General features: G+C 36.7%; 1 protein-coding gene across 1 annotated transcript in view; it reads left to right on the forward strand.

Annotated features, from left to right (window-relative positions):
• The first annotated feature begins 696 nt into the window (after window positions 1–696).
• Window positions 697–16,683, forward strand: part of LOC133549584 (KATNB1-like protein 1) — a 123,333-nt gene continuing 107,346 nt past the window's right edge. The window contains exon 1 of the mRNA XM_061895144.1: window positions 697–807. The gene's annotated coding sequence lies outside the window, so the exon portion shown is untranslated. The remainder of the gene's footprint in view (window positions 808–16,683) is intronic.

Below are 16,683 nucleotides of genomic sequence, written 5' to 3' on the forward strand. Positions count from 1 at the left end.
ACCCATTTATTTTGAATAATATGTTCCACAAGATGACGCAGGTAGTAGCAGTTAAAAGTTAATCCAGGAATATTTTTTAGACGAACAACCCTATCAATTTTAAGAGATGTCTTTCCAAAGATGCTTCCAGTTTATTTTGATTAAATGTCGTAATAATAGTTTAAGCTCTCCAAGGGGTACAATATTTTACTTTTTACACATTGCTGATAGGTAATTGCCTCAATAACAACTACACAATAGCATCTGCAACAGTTTTGATTTGCGGTTATGATTTGCACCTCAAAGCTGCCATACTTTTCCGATGAGGACAAATGCATGTTGTTGGTGACGTTTTATTTAGTGCCGCTGATTTCTAGCACACAATAGTGGCTGGAAATATTTATTCCTGTATTTGTAGACAATAAATTGGGTCATTCATACAGTATGTGTATTTGCATAATTTGGCTGCAGAACTGCTGATGATTGATTCACATAGCATAATAATAAAGGCTATGTTTGTTCTCAGACGGATTAACGAACAACAGATTGTTGTGGTCCGTACCACCGTGCCACCACTAGAAATGTCAGACATTCCAGCCTTCTCTACTGACAAATCCCGCGGTGCTCAATGTTTAAGCTTTTTGTATACACTCAGCGTCACAGCCTAGCGTGTTACGCAATTGAAAGTCTGCTCTTTTTTGGACTTCCACAGCGGCTATCCCTGTCAGCAGGAAGGAATATGAGTGCAGCTGCCATATAAGGGCAAAGCTCCAGTGTCATCGAAGAACTTCCCATAATCTTCAGAAGACACCCTCCTACGCACGAGTGGTATGTACATGGAAAAAATTACTCCCACTCAGCTTCCTTTTATCAAAGCAGACATGTGTGCATATGTATGCGGTTTGTCCCTTCTGCAGCTGTGTTCTTGATTACAGAGGTTTAACAAAGGTGTCAGCAGGAGTGGTTACATCAGGTTATGTGCTCTTTTTGTCAGTGAGACTACCAGTGCTGCATTTATTTGACCTAAAAAAGTATTTCTTTAGCATATTCCTTTTTTTTTATTTTGGTCTTGCATAATGTCTCATTCTCACGTAAGACAGTTTTATTACCTTCCTCAAATGCAAACTACAATAAAAGTATGTAAAGCCATAATTTTTGGGGAGGGGAAGAATGGGTATTACATTTCTAGAAATTGCAAAAAAAGGCATTCCTTTTATTTATTTTTTTTAAAACGTTTTATTCTTAATGCATGTGTATGTATTTATGTATATCTTCTAAAATTTTAGCTAATTTAAATGCTTTAGAACAGTGGCTCTCAACCTTTTTTCAGTAAACATTTTTTTAATTCAAGTACCCCCTAATCAGAGAAAAGCATTATGAGTTGAAAAAAAGAGATAAAGAAGTAAAATACAGCACTATGTAGTCAGTTTTTGATTCATTAAATTGTATAACAGTGCAAAATATTGCTCATTGGTAGTAGTCTTTCTTGAACTATTTGGAAAAAAAGATATAAAAATAACTAAAAACTAGTTGAAAAATAAACAAGTGATTCAATTATAAATAAAGATTTCTAAACATAGAAGTAATCATCAACTTAAAGTGCCCTCTTTAGGGATTGTAATAGAGATCCATCTGGATTCATGAACTTAATTCTAAACATTTCTTCACAAAAAATAAATCTTTAACATCAATATTTATGGAACATGTCCACAAAAAAATCTGTCTGTCAACACTGAATACTGCATTGTTGCATTTCTTTTCACAGTTTATGAACATACATTCATATTTTGTTGAAGTATTATTCAATAAATATATTTATAAAGGATTTTTGAATTGTTGCTATTTTTAGAATATTTTTAAAAAATCTCACGTACCCCTTGGCATACCTTCAAGTACCCCCAGGGGTACGCGAACCCCCATTTGATAACCACTGCTCTAGACCATAGGGCCCATTGATGGGCTGCGAGGGTCCCCATAGAGTCACCTTCATGCGCTCAGCCCCCTGGTACACCGACGAGCTGCGGAAGATGAAGAGAGCGGGACGTGTCCTTGAACGGCGTTTCATGGACTCAGGACTCACTGTTCACAAAATAGCATATCGAGAACACCAGAAGGCCTATTCAAAGTCCCTCAGTGATACCCGCTCCCGGTTCTACTCCAATATCATTCAAAATAGCCCTGGAAACTCCAAGCAACTTTTCTCCACCATAAACCATCTCCTCAAACCCCAAACTCACCTACACTCGGACACCACACAGAAGCAATGCAACAATTTCATCTCTTTCTTCAGGACTAAGGTGGAAAACATCCGCTCCTCTCTCTCCACTCCCCCTACTCCAGTCCCAAGTGTCAACCCTCAGCCTGGGACCACTCAGCCTCTTTTCCGCTTCACAGACATCAAGCAGAGAGAGGTTGAGGGCATCATGAGGAAGATGAAACGCTCCACCTGTATCTTGGACCCCTTTCCCTCAGCCCTGACAAAAATGCACACCCCTGCCATAAGTCCTTTGATCACCACAATCATTAACCACTCCCTCCAGGCTGGTCAGGTCCCCACTGCCCTGAAAACTGCAGTCATCAAACCACTTCTCAAAAAGCCCAGCCTAGACCCAGAAATACTGGCCAACTATCGACCAATCTCCAATCTTCCATTCCTTTCAAAGGTGCTGGAAAAGGTAGTTGCTGCCCAACTTCATGAGCACCTTAAAACTAACAACATCTACGAAAAATTCCAGTCTGGTTTCCGTACTGGCCACAGCACGGAGACAGCTCTGGTCAGGGTCACCAATGACCTGCTGATGACTGCTGATGCTGGCTCACCATCTCTTCTCATCCTCCTTGACCTCACTGCAGCATTCGACACTGTTGATCACCGCATCCTCCTACACCGCCTACACTCCACCACCGGACACTGACACTGCCCTAAACTGGTTCACATTCTACCTCACCGATAGAACAGAGTTTGTCTCTCTAGGAGAGGCAAAGTCGGACACACTCTCTGTCACCTGTGGTGTCCCTCAAGGATCAGTCCTCGTCCCTACCCTTTTCACACTGTACATGCTCCCTCTTGGCCATGTCATCAGCCAGCACGGAATATCATTCCACTGCTATGCCGATGACACTCAACTCTACTTGAAAACAAACCCAAACCCCTCTGCAGCCCTGCCATCATCCACACTTACCAACTGCCTGGAGGAGATAAAGGCGTGGATGAAACACAATTTTCTTCAACTAAACAGCTCCAAAACTGAAGCCATTCTGGTCGGCACCCCACATCAGACGTACACCATCACCAGCATCACCTTCTCCGGCCACGACATTCACCTCTCACCCTCAGTCACTAATCTGGGTGTTAAAATGGACCCTCACCTGACCTTTGAAGCTCAAATCAAACAACTGTGCAAGACCTGCTTCTACCACCTCAGGAACATTGCAAAACTCCGCCCCTCACTCACTCTCTCTGATGCCGAGAGGCTCGTCCACGCCTTTGTCTCCTCAAGGCTCGACTACTGCAACGCACTTCTTGTCAGGATCCCCAGCAAGAACATCCAGAAGCTGCAGTACATACAAAATAGTGCTGCAAGGATCCTGATAAGAGTGCGGAAACATGACCACATCACACCAACTCTCAAATCCCTTCACTGGCTGCCTGTTCCATTCAGGATTGAATTCAAAATCTCCCTACTAACTCACCAGTGCCTCCCTGGAAATGCCCCCCTATACCACAAGGAACTGCTCACCCCCAAATCCTCCACACGACACCTCCGCTCCATACAGGCTAACCTCCTCCAACCTCCACGGGCAAAGCTTCGAACAATGGGAGACCGGGCTTTCTGCTCCGCTGCTCCCAGTCTGTGGAACGCTCTCCCTGACAACCTGAGGGCACCTCAGACTGTGGATGCTTTTAAAAAAGGCTTAAAAACCCATCTTTTTAAAAAAGCCTTTCTATAGACATGCATGCTGGTTGTAGCCTTTGGGCTGTTTCTAGTTTTATATTGTATTTATTTTTTATTATTACTATTTTTTTACACTGTGGCCCTTTGAGGTTGTTTGCTCAACGTAAAGTGGTTTTTACAAATAAAATCTATTATTATTATTATTATTATAGAGGGCAGCCAAAACATCTGTTTTTAAGCTGTGGTCTGCATAGGCCACAGTTGTACTCACTTGTAATACCATTTTCCACCACTTGTTGCAGTAATGACAATCTCATACCAACAGAAGAAGCCTGGAAGTCATATAGAAATTTCTTAAGAGTAAAAATTATGACTAAAGTGGTGAAGCTCTAGTTTCATTTGCACTTAAACTTTATTGAGTTTATTTAAGACACATATATTATCATTGATGTCCATCCATCCATCCATTTTCTACCTCTTATTCCATTGTTTTTAAATCTTTTTAACACTGCATAATTGTATATAAATTTATTTTTCATCAGTTTTCTTTTTCAGTTTATTTGATTAGTATTTACTTTGGGTTTGAACTCACAACCACAGACACATATATTATTATTAATGTCCATCCATCCATCCATTTCCTACCGCTTATTCCATTGTTTTTAATTCTTTTTAGCACTGCATAATTGTATATAAATGTATTTTTCGTCAGTTTTCTTTTTCAGTTTATTTGATTAGTATTTACTTTGTAATCAACCCAACCTAAGCCTTGATAATAAACAAGGTTTATCCTGTTAAACTATGGATTACATACAAATACTGAATAAAATTGAAATCAAAAGTAAGATTAATAATTCAATGTTAATATTTGGGTGGGCCCCTGGGCCTCTGTGTTTTGTAAAAGTTGGGCCCGAGGACAAAAAGGTTAAGAACGCCTCCAGAATGCACTGCAAGCTATGCTAATTAGTGCCAAAGATTTCTCCCCCAAAATTGTCCGTTACGATGATGGAAATTGCCCTTATAAACACAACACACTTGCTAAATCAGTTAACATTTGTTGAAATTGAGATCCGGAAAATGAATCCAGAATTTAAAAGACAAATAATAACATTGACTCAAGTATGAATTAATACCGTACACAAAGGGCATTAGCATCAATATTTAGTTTATTTTTTTGATAACTTTATAGTTAAGTTTTAGATTTAGGAGCAACACGTTGCTGCTTTTCCTAGAAATTACTTTCTTCAGACTAACTGGCTGACATTGTCGTATGTTCTCCTGACTTTGAAGTCAGGTAAAATGTAGTTTTAAAAATATAACAATGTAGATAAGGGCATTTTAGTTATAATGCCTGAGGTGGCTACAGAGTTGCAAATATATTGGCCACATCCAATAATGATGAACTCAGAGTGTCTTTCTTTAGAAGCGGGAAGCTGTAAATCAGAACTGACTTGTCTGTCATCACATACTGGCTTTATTTAGGGTGTACAAACAGAATGGAGAGACCATCAATCTTGGACTGTTATCATTTGGAATCATCTTCACAGACCTTCATGCACTGTCACGCACAAAATTATCAACCAGACTTTCGACTGTGATGTGTCACCTCAGAGCAGTAACACTAAACATCTGGGAAAAACGGCAATGATGCAGAATGACATTAGGTCTTACAAAAGTGCTGTATTTTACCATAACAGGGCTACCTATGGATGTGTAAGACCCGTCTGTAAATAACTGTGTTCTGCTTTAAATAAAATGGTGCATGTATTACCTGTGATTGTGTGTGCTTGCAGTCTGGAAAGTAGCTAGAAGACCCGATCAACCTTTTTAGCTAGGGACTTAGTGATCTATGGGCTTAGAATTAAGCAGCAAGTTTATTACATTTATTATTTTGTTAGTAGCTAAGAATTCAACCTATGACCAGCAAAATTGTTCTCCCAAACAACATAGAACTTATACCGGCAGGGGTGTTTGTGCTTGCTATGTTCATCGGTGTGATGATTAGAAAACCTTAATGATCCACAAAGGAAATTGTTCCACACAGTTGCGCTGTTACAAAGGATGAGAAGGATAAGGATAGATAGAATAATGCATGTAAAAAGTAGACTAAAAATGTACCATAGTAGCAATAAAAATATAACATATATGTAATATTTACATATTATATATACAGTATATAATATTTACTGATATATTATATTATTATACTATATTATATTTTCATATAATATATACAAGTTATAACAAAACCCAATTACCATGTACAATATTACAGTATATGTAACAGCTGCAGCAAAAAAAGGGAAGCATAAAACAGAGAGAAGATCCAGCAGCAAATATACATTATAAACAAAGAATGGTAGCTACCATAGTAGCAGTCATCATAAAGTTAAGTACTTTTGCAAACATAATTACCAGTTAATTGAGGTTAATGCTTTTTTTAATAGCTATGATGCAGAACTCTCAAACTGTAAGCATTTCCAGAAGTCTGATGGTAACTAATATATGCATATATTAAAAAATGTGTATGTATACGTAACTTCAGCAGTTTCTCTTTCGCAAAAGTGTACATCTGTGGAGTGTAAAAAAGAAAATAGTCAATCTTTAAAAATTACACTTATAGTTTTAGATACTTTAGCCTTGTACCATGTGTAAACTAGCTGTTCAATGTACAACTTACTGTTCCCGAGCAAGCAACTGAATGGCAAATTAAAACAGGTGACTTGTTTTCCCTTACAGAAAGGTATTACAGATGGGCAATATACAAACTATATAACAGCCTCCTGCGATACAGAAATATATCAAGATATTGTATTTGTTTTGTAAATGATTATAAAACCATGTCAAAATGGGCTATAAAGATATAAATGCTCCTAATGTCGTTAAATAATTGTATTATTGTATCAAAGAATTATCAATCTACTTGCTAATCTTTTGGTAATATCTGGTTGCTTTGTTGTAACATTGTTCTATCTACACTTATTTTACAATGTAATAAACAAGTATTCTTTTGTTGCTTTGTACTTTATATTACTTTTGGGTAATACTACAAATTTAGGTATTGATCCAATACCAAGTAGTTACAAGGGCTGTATTGGTCATACCAATGTTGATATTGATACTTCAAATTTTAAATACATTCATCCATCCATCCATTTTCTACAGGTTGTGCCTCTCGAGGTTGAATTAAATGATAATACTTTTTATTACAATTATTATCAGACAAAAGCACATAATGGCGGTGTAACCTGAGTTACAGTTACTTATAACATAAACAGCAAAATATTTTCTCAATAATCTCAAAATTTTTTAACCTTCCACCACATTATGATACTATACTTGGTTTGGTTACTGTCTATATTATTATCGATCCACACACCTTTGTTTACATTCAAGAGCTCTAGCTTGTGGTTAGCTGTTATCTTATCCACTTACAGATTGAAGTGTATTATGTTTAGCGATTCCTCATCCTCCAGGGATGATACTTGTAAGGAACATTGATTATTTGCATCCATGGAGGGGAGGATTGCTAATTTAGAAGTGGCTTTGCACGGTGGAAGGACGTTAGCCACTCGCAAGAATGTCACCCCATCGAGTCATAAAAATGTGGTCCCACAGTAAATGTTTTGGGTCTCTCTTTTTTGCAACCGTTTTGAAAACATTTGATAAATGTATGCATTATTCTGTTGTATCTCACATTCCATATTATGTTTTGGAAAAAGGTTGTCATAAATGTTACTTAATTAATTAAAAAAAATAACACAAAAGAAAACAAATGCAGTATTTGTGATCGATAAAACTTTCAGCGAATCAAAATTTAAGAAACTGTACCGGAAAGTGCATTACTTTTGAAGTCAACCAATAGTAAATAGTTAAAAATTTGACCCGGCAAATATACATATTTCTCGGACCATAGGGCGCACCAGATTATAACGTGCATAAAGGAGTCATGTTGATATTATTTTTTCTAAATATAAAACACTTTCTTGAGGTCTACATAACATATAATGGTGGTACTGTGTTCAGAATGTTGCATCGATTATGTTTTATAGACCATCTTCAAGTCGCTTTCTGACAGTCGCTTCAGAATGCGCCGTTTCGTGGGCGGTCTTATTTACGTCGCTCACCTTTGACAGCGTCTTCTCCCCGTCATCTTTGTTGTAGCAGTGTAGCGTGCAAGGACGGGAGTGGAAGAAGTGTCACAAGATGGAGCTAACAGTTTCACTTACATTCAGACTTTACTTAAATCAATAACGGAGCAGCATCTCCTCATCCAGAAACAACCACACCGGAAATGTGTCCCGTGAAAAACCGTCCGACCGGAAGTCTCTAATAACTAAAGTTCCTTGGGTGAATTATGTAAACTCACTACACTGTATGTTTTAGTGAGTTCATGGTGTGGCGAAATTATTCTCTGCTTTGGACCCATCACCCTTGATCACCCCTGGGAGGTGAGGGGGGGTTCAGGAGGGGCCGCGCCCAGGAATATTTTTTGGTGATTTAACCCCCAATTCCAACCCCTTGATGCTGAGTGTCTAGCAGGGAGGTAATGGGTCCCATTGTTATAGTCTTTGGTATGACTCGGCCGGGGTTTGAACTCACAACCTACCAATCTCAGGGCGGACACTCTAACCCCTAGGCCACTGTACACTACTTCATAATAGAAATGGCACTAAAAGATTTACTACTATAACATTTTGATAGATTTTTGAGCGCCGTGTGTAATGTTCTATATTTTCAATGAAACATTTAAAATGTCTGCGATGAGGTGGTGACTTGTCCAGGGTGTACTCCATCTACTGGTAACACTTATGATTACACCATGTACCAAATAAAATAGTGTATCATCCTGCAGGGAATTCAGGGTTTTTTTGGACTGTTGTGTTTATGTTGTGTTGTGGTGCAAATATTCTCCCGAAATGTGTTTGTCTAGTGTGGTTTCAGTATACGGCACATGTTTATGACAGTGTTGGCGTTGTTTATACGGCCACCCTTAATGTGACATGTATGGTTGTTGAGAAAGTATGCCCTTCAATCATTTCAAAATTAATAAGCTCATTAAGGTTGGCCATGATCATGCAGCGAGAGAGGTTTTCTTGTCATCTTCCATCTAGGACCATTTACACCCCTTTCAATGATCGTCAAAGCTTTGAGGTGGGTAAGCCCAGCCCTTACAGTCCGGGAAATACGGTTATTAGAGCACCGGCAGAAAGTGATAATCAGTAAAAAAAAAAAAAAAAAAGCCCGCTGGACTTCCACACTTTCGCGTCCTTTCTGATTTCAATGCGTAAAAAGACACAAAAAGGGCTTTGATGCCAACACTGACAGAATTTCAAGATTTGGGCGTAGTTTGAACGGTTTAGAGGCAAATATATAAGCGATTATGAACAAAATATTTAAAATGGGATGATGTGGATTTTTACACTCTTAAGAAAAATTGTTTTTCAAAAGATTTAAACAATTTATCATCACCAAGAGATTATTGCTCGCTATCGCTTCATCCGGAAGTCACGGTATTTAGGGAATAATTGATTGGAGGCCCATCATATTTTTACATCTGGATGGGTCCACGAATTAAACATTAATCGGTGAAAGACAAAGTAGGATTTATTCCAGTTATGCATCATTAAGTTTCGTACTTGATTGACATAACGAGTGCTGCTGTGATCGTGACGCTAATGAGATAAAGGATGCATTTGTTTGCATTGATTTCCTGCTACAAATATTATTAGTCTCATCTACAATTCATGTCTGCAGTGTTTTTTATAGTGTCAAGATCATATTTTGTCTAATTATGTAGCTGTATGTCCTTGTTGTTTAGCAATGTTTGTTAGTGATATCAATATTCAGTATATGCTGTTGAGCCTACCAGAGATATATTTATCTCGCTTTTATTAAGGATAGTTTCTTGATGCTAACAATTAGCACCAAAGACGCTATAATGTGGTCATCCGTGCCGAATAAAGCACTTGGTTTTTCTGCGCAACAGCTAACAAGCTTTTAGTTTTTGTAATGAAATTCGACAATTAAAATACGATGGATTGGACCAACGATCACAACATTTATTTAATTTATTTAGAAATAGCATCCACAACCTTTAATATATATCAGCAACCTATCATTTCAAACAGGCAAATTCCCAGATAAAATGAAAATAGCAAAAGTCGTACTGATTTATAAGACTGGTGACAAACACCAGTTTACAAATTACAGACCAGATCCTCTACTGCCACAATTTTCAAAAATTATTGAAAAAATGTTTAACAACAGCTGAGAGAAATTAATTAATAAAAACGAAACATTCACAGACAACCAATACAGATACAGAGCCAACATCTCCACATCAATGGCATTAATCGAAATAACTGAAGAGATCACCAATGCAATAGATAGCAAAAAATGCTGCAAAGTGTTTATGGATTCAACAAAAGAATTTGAAACAATTAATTCCAGCATCTTAATAAACAAATTCGAAAGGTATGAAATCAGAGGTTTGGTCTTGAACTGGGTTAGACCTTACTTAACCAACAGGAAACAATACGTGAAGATAGACGAACACGTCTACAGAGCTGAAAATAGTTTGTGGCTTACCTCAGGGATCAATACCTGCACCAAAATGTTTCAATCTTTATATAAACAACATTTGTAAAGTTATATAGGACTTACAGTTATTTGCAGATGATACAACTCTGTTTTGTTCAGGAGAAAACACACACACGCTAATACATATAATAACACAAGAAATTAACAAATTATAAAAATGGTTTGACAAAAACAGACTTTCTTTGAACCTCAATAAAACTAATGTAATGCTATTTGGTAACAGTAAAAGGGAAAGTCAAATACAAATAGACAGAGTAGATATTGAAAGAGAAAAAGAAAACACATTTTTGAGTATAGTAATTGATGACAAAATTAATTGGAAACCTCATGTAAAAATATACAACATAAAGTAGCAAGAAACACGTCAATAATGAATAAAGCAAAACATGTTCTGGATCAAAAATCACTTCAGACTCTCTATTACTCGCTAATGTTAACATATCTGAGTATTTGTGCAGAAATATGGAGAAACAATTACAAATGTGTGTTTGATTCAGTAACGATGTTACAAAAAAGATCAATTAGAATAATAAATAATGTTGGATATACAGGACATGCAAACCCTTTATTTATTGAATCACAAATGTTGAAATTCAACGATTTGGTGCATTTGCAAACAACTAAAGTTATGGACAAAGCAAACTTTAACCTACTCCCCAATAATGTAACACAATTCTTCTCAACAAAACAGGAGAAATATAACCTCAGAGGAAAATCTAATTCAAAACCTTTGTATGCTCGTACAACAGTTAAGGCCTTTAGCATATCAGTGCGTTGAATTAAATTATGGACTGGATTAACCAAAGAAATCAAACTAAGCACTAATTTGATTCAGTTTAAAAGGCTGTTGGGGCGATATAGCTCGGTTGGTAGAGCAGCCGTGCCAGCAACTTGAGGGTTGCAGGTTCGAGCCCCGCTTACGCCATCCTATTCACTGCCGTTGTGTCCTTGGGCAAGACACTTTACCCACCTGCTCCTAGTGCCACCCACACTGGTTTAAATGTAAAAATTTGATATTGGGTTTCACTATGTAAAGTGCTTTGAGTCACTAGAGAAAAAGCGCTATATAAATATAATTCACTTCACTTCACTGTTCAAACTACAAGTGTTCACAAAGTACACAAAAGAACAATTATGATGAACATCTTCAACCATTCTTTTGTTTTTCAGATAAAGATGATTTATTATTTAGTATTTAAGATTTTTTTACTTACTATGGTATATTATTTATGTATTCACTGTTCTGTTACAGAGAACAAGGAAATGGGATGAAATTGCTATGGTATGAAAAAGTGTAGGATTGAATAAGCTCAGCTTCTTCCTACTCCTTTTCGGACGTGCTATAATGAAACAACTGGATATATGTGATACATTACATTGTATCGTATGCATGTTCGAAATAAACTGAAACTGAACTGAACTGAATTGAACTGAACAAAAGAAAACAAACTAATGCGATATGTTGTCCTTTCTTTACATTTAGTTCTGCTCCAAAACATTACTAATATAGTAAAGAATAAACTTGATTGCATCACAGAAAGTTTATCAAACACATCAAATGTTCAAACAAACATTTTACAAAGTGATCACTGAAGACATTCGCATGGTCCGATTGTAATCCCCAAGATGATGAAATGCATATGTTTAAGAGTCATTTCCTATGATGCACTTTTGTTGTTTCCCTGACTTCATGAACCACTTCACTACAATGCTGTGCACTATGTCTCTGCATATGGACATCGCCTCTGTCTGGAGCTGATTGTAAGTGTAACCCCATTAAATGTGTTAATGTAACTTCAGGGACAGAGGACAAAGTCAGACACAAATACAAGTAGACAGAGTAGATATTGAAAGGGTAACACAAATATAATTTTTGGGTGTAATAATAGATGAGAAAATGGACTGAAAATCTCTTAAAAAATACACAACACAAGGTGGCAAGAAATATTTCTATAATGATTAAAGCAAAATATGTTGTAGACCATAAATCACTGTAAATTCTCAACGGCTCGCTAGTGTTATCATATCCGAGTTATTTTTGAAAAAATAAGGAGACATAATTAGCGAAGTACCCTACATTTACTAACCATTAGGGCTGTGAATCTTTGGGTGTCCCTTTGATTCGATTCAATATCGATTCTTGGGGTCACGATTCAATAATATATTGTTTTTTTTTTCGATTCAACGCGATTTTCGATTCAAAAACGATATTTTTACGATTCAAAACGATTTTGTATTCATTCAATACATAGGATTTCAGCAGGATCTACCCCAGTCTGCTGACATGCTAGCAGAGTAGTAGATGTTTTTTAAAACAGATTTCATAATTATAAAGGACAATGTTTTATCAACTGATTGCAAAAATGTAAATTTGTTTTAACTATTAAACAAACCAAAAATATGACCTATTTCGTCTTTGTGAAAACATTGGACACAGTGTGTTGTCAAGCTCATGAGATGCGATATAAGTGTAAGCCACTGTGACACTATTGTTCTTTTTTTAAATTTTAATAAATGTCTAATGATAATGTAAATAAGTGATTTTTAATCACTGCTATGCTGAAATTATAACTAATATTGATACTGTTGTTGATAATATTCATTTTTGTTTCACTACATTTGCTTTGTTCTGTGTCGTGTTGCTCTGTTTATTGCAGTTCTGAGTGTTGCTGGGTCAGGTTTGGTTTTGGAAATGGATTGCATTGATATAGTATTGCTGTGTAGTGGTTTGTTGGATTGAAAAAAAAAAAAAAAAAAAAATGAGAATCGATTCTGAATCGCACAACGTATTCGATTCGATTCATATTCAAATTTAGATTTTTTTCCCACACCCCGACTAACCATGTTACAAAAAAAATCAGTTAGAATAATACTTAATGCCGGATACAGAGAACATACAAACCCTGATAAAGTGAACATACATGTGTAAGAAATTGCTATGGAGTGGAAAAGGAGTAGGTTTAAATAAGCTCTGCATTTCCCTACTCCTTTTCGAGCATGTTCTAAAGATAAATGAAAAACATGATGTATCATGTTGAAACTTTTTTAAAAGTTGAAATAAACTTCAACCAACCAACCTTTTTCGGGACTCTATGAAAATTAATACTTCTCTCTCTATTTAAACGACTGGAACACACAAAAGCAGAACAGCAATACGTCATTTTCTGATCAATCTCTACAGTCACTCTCACTTGTTTTAATGCTGTGCTCAAGCTCCTTGACTGTAGTGTGAATTAAGCTGCGAAGAAGAAAAACGGTGAGTCGTGTCCTGCATCATTGAGAACGACAGGCTACAACGTAGGGTTGTCTCAATACCAATATTATGGGACCGGTACCAAAATGTTTTTCGATACGTTTCTAACTAAAGAGGACTACAAAATGGCATTATTGGCTTTATTTTAACATAAAATGTTATAATACATTAAACATATATATCTACTGCAATCAATTTTGCCATTGAATATAATAGTGAACATACTAGTAAGCAGTGGTAGAAATGGATGGATTATAAATCTATTTGAACATTTACTTAATATCTGGTTATTTTCTATTTTTAATGTGTTCCATTTACACTTCTGTTAAAATGTAATTAGCACGTATTTTTCTGTTGTTTGGATTCTTTACATCAGGGGTCTCAAACTCAATTTACCTGGGATGCAGAAACTGTGTGAGGCTGGGCCGCAAAAAAAGATTTATTTAAAAAATCTAACATGAACTTTTTAATGAATTCACCTTCTATGAATGACTTTCCCGCCCTAGCAACATACTTGCCAACCCTCACGATGTTTCTGGGAGACTCCCGAATTTCAGTGCACCTCCCGACAATCTACCGGTGCAACCATTTTACCGAATTTGTCCCAATTTTCACCCGGTCGACATTATTAAAGGCGTGCCGTGACTGCACTGCCTTTAACGTCCTCTACAACAATGGTTCTTTTTTCAGTGATGTACCACCTGTTAACATTTTTTTAATTCAAGTACCCCCTAATCAGATCAAAGCATTTTTGGTTGGAAAAAAAGAGATAAAGAAGTAATATACAGCACTATTTCATCAGTTTCTGATTTATTAAATCGTACAAATCCCGTTTCCATATGAGTTGGGAAATTGTGTTAGATGTAAATATAAACAGAATACAATGATTTGGAAATCATTTTCAACCCATATTCAGTTGAATATGCTACAAGGACAACATATTTGATGTTCAAACTGATATACATTTTTTTTGTGTGCAAATAATCATTAACTTTAGAATTTGATACCAGCAACACATGCCAAAGAAGTTGGGAAAGGTGGCAATAAATACTGATGGAGTTGAGGAATCCTCATCAAACACTTATTTGGAACATCCCACAGGTGTGCAGGCCAATTGGGAACAGGTGGGTGCCATGATTTGGTATAAAAACAGCTTCCCAAAAAATGCTCAATCTTTCACAAGACAGGATGGGGCGAGGTACACCCCTTTGTCCACAACTGCGTGAGCAAATAGTCAAACAGTTTAACAAAAACGTTTCTCAAAGTGCAATTGCAAGACATTTAGGGATTATAACATCTACGGTCCATAATATCATCAAAAGTTTCAGAGAATCTGGAGAAATCACTCCACGTAAGCGGCATGGCCGGAAACCAACATTGAATGACTGTGACCTTCGATCCCATCATTCTCTAAAGGATATCACCACATGGGCTCAGGAACACTTCAGAAAACCACTGTCACTAAATACAGTTTGTCGCTACATGTTTAAGTACAAGTTAAAGCTCTACTATGCAAAGCAATCAACAACATCCAGAAACGCCGACTGCTTCTTTGGGCCCAAGATCATCTAAGATGGACTGATGCAAAGTGGAAAAGTGTTCTTTGGTCTGACAAGTCTACATTTCAAATTGTTTTTGGAAATATGCGACAACGTCTCATCCGGACCAAAGGGGAAGCGAACCATCCAGACTGTTATCGACGCAAAGTACAAAAGCCAGCATCTGTGATGGTATGGGGGTGCATTAGTGCCCAAGGCATGGGTAACTTACACATCTGTGAAGGCGACATTAATGCTGAAAGGTACATACAGGTTTTGGAACGACATATGCTGCCATCTAAGTGCCGTCTTTTTCATGGACGCCCCTGCTTATTTCAGCGAGACAATGCCGAGCCACATTCAGCACGTGTTACAACAACGTGGCTTCATAAAAAAAGAGTGCGGGTACTTTCCTGGCCCGCCTGCATTCCAGACCTGTCTCCCATCAAAAATCTGTGGCGCATTATGAAGCATAAAATAGGACAGCGGAGACCCCGGATGTTGACGACTGAAGCTCTACATAAAACAAGAATGGGAAAGAATTCCACTTTCAAAGCTTCAACAATTAGTTTCCTCAGTTCCAAAACGTTTATTGAGTGTTGTTAAAAGAAAAGGGGATGTAAAACACAGTGGTGAACATGCCCTTTCCAAACGACTTTGGCACGTGTTGCAGCCATGAAATTCTAAGTTAATTAATATTTGCAAAAAAATAAATAAAGTTTATGAGTTTGAACATCAATTATCTTGTCTTTGTAGTACATTCAGTTGAATATGGGTTGAAAATGATTTGCAAATCATTTTATCCTGTTTTTATTTACCTCTAACAAATTCCCAACTCATATGGAAACAGGGTTTGTATAACAGTGCAAAAATATTGCTCATTTGTAGTGGTCTTTCCTGAACTATTTGGAAAAAAAAGATATAAAAAGACCTAAAAAAACTTGTTGAAAAATAAACAAGTGATCCAATTATTAATAAATATTTCTACACATAGAAGTAATCATCAACTTAAAGTGCCCTCTTTGGGGATTGTAATAGAGATCCATCTGGATTCATGAACTTAATGCTATACATTTCTTCACAAAAAGAGAAATCTTTAACATCAATATTTATGGAACATGTCCATAAAAAATCTAGCTGTTAACACTGAATATTGCATTGTTGCATTTCTTTTCACAGTTTATGAACTTACACTCATATTTTGTTGAAGTATTATTCAATATATATATTTATAAAGGATTAATGAATTGCTGCTATTTTATGGAATATTTTTTTTAAATCTCACGTACCCCTTGGTATACCTTTAAGTACCCCCAGGGGTACGCGTGCCCCCATTTGAGAACCACTGCGCTAAAAAATGTCATCGCGTCCGCTTTTATAATACACAACCAGCGTACTGGCTCAGTATCATGTT

The sequence above is a fragment of the Nerophis ophidion genome, linkage group LG03 (genome assembly GCF_033978795.1).
Source record: "Nerophis ophidion isolate RoL-2023_Sa linkage group LG03, RoL_Noph_v1.0, whole genome shotgun sequence".
NCBI classification, from domain to species: domain Eukaryota; kingdom Metazoa; phylum Chordata; class Actinopteri; order Syngnathiformes; family Syngnathidae; genus Nerophis; species Nerophis ophidion.